We start from the raw sequence: 5,081 nt of genomic DNA on the forward strand, positions 1-5,081 counted from the left end.
TAATTTATTCATAGATGTGCAAATAAAAGTAGAAAAAAACATTTTATGATTTATAGAAGTAATACAATTTATTTTAAGCAGAACTATTTCTTACAAGATTTTACTTTCAAAATAAAAATTTTAGAATGCTGAAGAATGTTTTTGTGGTAATGATTCCCCATCTTTTTTCGGATTTGATATCCACCTTCCAGATTGACATCAAGCGGTAGTGATATCAGATGATTACTGAGACTATAGATGGTATCAAGCTTTGGAGCATTGCTGCAGTGTTGAAAATATGTCACAATTAGTAAGGAGAACTACTGGTTTGTCTTCTAGTAACCATCTGTTGAATGGACAAAATGAATACTGAATGTGTTCTTAAAATAACAAATTGCAATTCCAATAGGAATTAGAATAAATAAAATAAAATAATTATTAGTTTGTTAGTAATTCTGGACTGTGCTACATGAACAAATTAAATAAATGAAGTTTGGATTAAACTATTACATAGATTCAAAATCACGTAGATTCATTTAAAAACAAGTCGCTTTGTCGAAGAAGAGAAATTCATCGTCAAACCAGTCGAACAATAATATCAAACATTGATATGTTATGCAATTTATTTGGTATGAATTTGTGGACATTGATGAGCATTCATTTACAATATCTGTATTTATTTTCGGCAGTATGTTAAAATTTAAAGCAATTTTCAAGAGGTATGCGGTTGATTTCAGTGTCGTTCTAATTAATTAGCGTCGTGGCAGTTTTTTTATCATTCCACAGAACAGTGTAATACTGTTTTTTTATACGTCTACATTTTTATAAGAATGTAGACATGAAAATTGCTCAGTCGTTTTGCCGTATTTGGAAAAAAAGATCATATAATAATAAAAGTATATAAAATACTTTGAAGATAAATAGTAAATTTCAGAAGGACAATATTGTTTTATCATTGCGATATCTATTCTAAGAATTAATAATTAATTTTATTAATTGCAAATCAATGAATTTTTTAATTTCTATGACGGGCCAAACTTATTAATTATTCAAAAACTTTTTATACACACTCGTGACTAATAATAACATAAAAACATAATAAACATAATATACAAATACAAAATTGAAAGCAAAAAATATTGCATAAATTAATGCAACAAAAATAGAATTTATTATAATTAATTCATTGATGAGACCAGTTAATAAAATAAAATAAATTATATTTAAAAATGCTTGGCGGCCCCAGAAAAATAATTAAGGGGCCGCATGAAGCCCGCAGCCCTCGGGTTGCTCATCAAGGCTTCAATACAAACTGAGTCAATGTGTTTAAATACTGCCCATGGCCTTTAGAGGAGACAACCGAGTGATATGAAAGATTTACAAGCGTTTAAATGTTTTGTATCGTCTGCTTACTAGTCATTACTATGTATATTTGTACATTAGATTTAATTAATTTCTTTGATTGAAGATATTAGTTAACTAAGAAAATAGGAGTACGTTGTACTTCACTGTTAGACTGAAATTAGAAAAAGAACAAGATTCATAACATATGGTGACATTGATAAGGTTCACTAATAATTGCCCAAGTCATAATAGATTATTATAATCATCGCTAACAATTAATTTCTTAATCCTCTCGCGTTTATTGGGACGTTTATTCGTGCGAACTGATTTTGCGTAGGAATCATTATTGTGAACGAAGCAAACAATTATGTCATACAAACTGTGTTATTGTTTCCGCCGAAACACATCCAGTTTGATTGCGCCGAACATTTCATTTTCTAACGCAAGAGCGACATCGGATAGATGAATTGTATTGTATCGTACATAGTATATTGTCGCGTGTGTGAATTGAAACATACATAACAGCATTTATCTTTCGCGCATACAAATGGGTATAATTTTAACAAATAAAACAAATAAATCCTTTTGTTTCGAAAAATGCGAACCCGTCGGCCATAATACCCGCACGGCGCTTCAGCGCTTTGTGCCAATGCCAATTGAATGTTCACATGTGTGCCTCATATTTTATAAATTATTTCACTAAATATAAACGTATGCAGGCTAACTCATTATATTAATAAATGCTATGTTTAAATAGATGTGAATGGCATACGTCGACTTAATAAGAAAATTTATCAGTATTGAGTATGCCGCGTTGATGATATTCGAAACTAATGCAGATTATACAATTTTCTACAAAAATGCCTCACGTAGTAGTTATTTTCAACAAATAATTTGAATATTATAATTGAAGCAATTGATTCAAATACTTATATTTATAAAAATTAATGTAAATTAAATAATATAATAAACAGCAATACTCACTTATTTTGTTATGAAGTATTCAAAACCACAACCGTCAATGCCACTAATATAAAATTATTACCCTTGTTTCTTAGATAACTCGAACACGCAGCTCGTCGACCCCGGTGCTTTGGCGCCGGGTCGACATGCCAGATGTTCTTGTTCCCGCGAAACGCAGGCACAAACTAAAGTAGATTCTTCGATCGCTCACATAATTTTAACAAACATAGATCAACAAGACTGCGTCGTATAGATAGGAACTTCGGTTGATAAACAAACCATTTGAAGTTGCATCATACTATCAATAAAATAGATTCGACTGCCCTCTGGGTGGTGCATTTGGTTTTAATTCATATCAATAATGATACTTCGGTAACTGAGCAGACGGTATCTTGTAAATAAATAACAAGGACACAAAAATAATCGGTCAATGTTTATGTATTTTACAGGCTATTATAATACTTTTGGTCTTTTTCATGCTTTTAAAGAAATTTTACTGTTTTTAATGACTTCTAATGGATTTACATTTAAAAAATTAACTAGTGGTGCACGGTAATTGTTATTGATTATTCATTATTTTATAGATTTTTTATTATTTTTATTCTGTGGATGTTTAATTACGAAATTTGAAGTTTCAGAAATTGCTTACGTATAATGTCATGCAATATTTTCAAAACCCATATCTCTGGACAGGGCTTTGTGGTAATAACTCACTTGACATTAAGCAGTATTTGTTAAGCATGATTTTTACTTGTATTAGAGATCTCAAATATAATATTAAGTGATGATAACCTTTCATGGCACTACTGTAATATATATTTACGTCATTATTGGTAATATACCTCAAATGGTCAACTTTTAGGTTGTTTTTTAAAAACACTAGGCTGAAACATGTACAGCTTTTGTTTACTGTTTCTATTGATCACTAGGTTTACATTTAGAAAATTAACTAGTGGTGCATGGTAATTGTTATTAATTATTGATCATTTTAAAGATTTTTTTCTCAAATGTTTAATTACAAAACTGGAAGTTTCAGTAATTTGCCTAAATGTATAATGCCATGCAATAATCTTAAAACCCGCAAAACTGGCCAAGGCCTTGTGGTAAGACTTAACTTAGCCAACTTGACATCAAGCAGTAGAGGTAACAGGATCTGGTCAGCCTATAGGTTGCCTTCTAGAAACACCAGGATGAAAATTTATTGATTTTTGTAGTATAAAAATATATATTAAAGCCTATGGTCTAGGAACATTTTGTTCAACCACATTTACAAAATCGGGTGCTGGTTAATGCTTATACTCCCGCCTGAAGGATCAATGTACTCTCTATCGGTGACTTGCAGAACCATATATTACGAAAGGCCAATAAAATGGTTTGACTTTAAAATCACTTCCGTTCGCAGCGAGCTCCAGATATAAAATGCACTGAATTACAAAAGCTGCCTCCGAACGGCGCGCACCATCGACTCGCATAAATGCATTCGTAAAATCCATAATTCCTATTTACAATGTATTTCCCGAGGCATTTTTTTATTCTATCCTATCCGATATTCATTATTCGTAATGCAACGCAAAAGCTTTTATTATGAAATCACATTATTTCAAACGGCAGCGATGCCGCGGAAAAGAATGATATTTTCATCATTTATGCAAATGTGTATGATTTGGTTGTCAAGTATCAGTTTTCAAGTTTTGGAAACTGGGGTAAAGAAATATTTTTAAATTTATTTTATGGAATGAAGAGAAGTATTTATGAAGTTTGATGGCTGCGTTTGTAATAGATCTATATAGAATAATTTATGTATTCTTGTAAAAATATTTTTATGGAATTTTAAAATAATATGAACTTGCAGACTACAAATTTATATCATTTATATATTAATTTGTGTTTAGTATTGGATGTTGTGTACCTTGTATCATGTCCCTGTCACACACAAAACACCTGTGCCATGATCTATGACGTAATGCTAACAATTAACCATGAATACTAATGCGTTCATACTCTTGCGGCCTCCTCTACGTCTTTCTTCCAAGATCTACCCTGAGAAGGATATATATTACACACATGTGGGGTAGAAAATGAGCTGATGAATGGTTTTCTTCTGATTCTGAAAGACAAATGACAATATTATTAATTTTATTATAATATTATTAAAGCCAAAGTATCCAATCTAACGTAAAACATAAAAACTAACTTTTATTTTATATTTGACTTAAATTTTTTTTCTGTAATTTCTGATTCAGTTTCAGCAGTGGTCATTTTTTAATGTATTTTATATATTAGTTCCTTTATATAACAATATATCAGCAATCAAATTCCGTTTTGTGGTAGGTATAATGCATCTAGATCTAGAATTTTCCATAAATGTATCGTATTTTATTGACAGGGGTGGAAGCCCCCAAGGGTCTTCCTTAAGCCCTATATATGGCCTGGGGTGACATTTGTGAATAGTGAAGGCGTTGAAAAATACTAATACTACTACTACTAGATTGCTTTATTTTGAATTCTAAATATATGGTTTATTATAAATATTATTCAACCAAAGCATTGAAGTGTGTTTTACCATTTCTTACATTTTTGTTCAGATATTTAGCTTTCAACTACGAAATTATTATTTTAAAAAGACCTATCATAAAATACAAATACTTATTAATGTTATATCTTCTTTAACGATTGTCATGTCTATCCAAAAGCACTCATTCGAAATAAGAGACTGTAAACTTTTAATATCTTAACGCTTTAACTTAGCTTAGCTTAAACGAGCGTGTCAATCAGGAGCAATAGATTGACTGAAA

The 5,081-nt window shown here is 30.6% G+C and overlaps 1 long non-coding RNA gene across 1 annotated transcript in view; it reads right to left on the reverse strand.

The window, feature by feature from the left end:
* Positions 1-263: 263 nt before the first annotated feature.
* The window catches only part of LOC113368156, a 72,192-nt gene continuing 67,374 nt past the window's right edge, over positions 264-5,081 (reverse strand). The window contains exon 2 of the long non-coding RNA XR_003366353.1: positions 264-325. This is a non-coding gene — a long non-coding RNA (uncharacterized LOC113368156). The remainder of the gene's footprint in view (positions 326-5,081) is intronic.

The sequence above is a fragment of the Ctenocephalides felis genome, unplaced genomic scaffold (assembly GCF_003426905.1).
Source record: "Ctenocephalides felis isolate EL2017-DRISC unplaced genomic scaffold, ASM342690v1 CF-g0.4_SCAFFOLD_01170, whole genome shotgun sequence".
Lineage (NCBI taxonomy): Eukaryota > Metazoa > Arthropoda > Insecta > Siphonaptera > Pulicidae > Ctenocephalides > Ctenocephalides felis.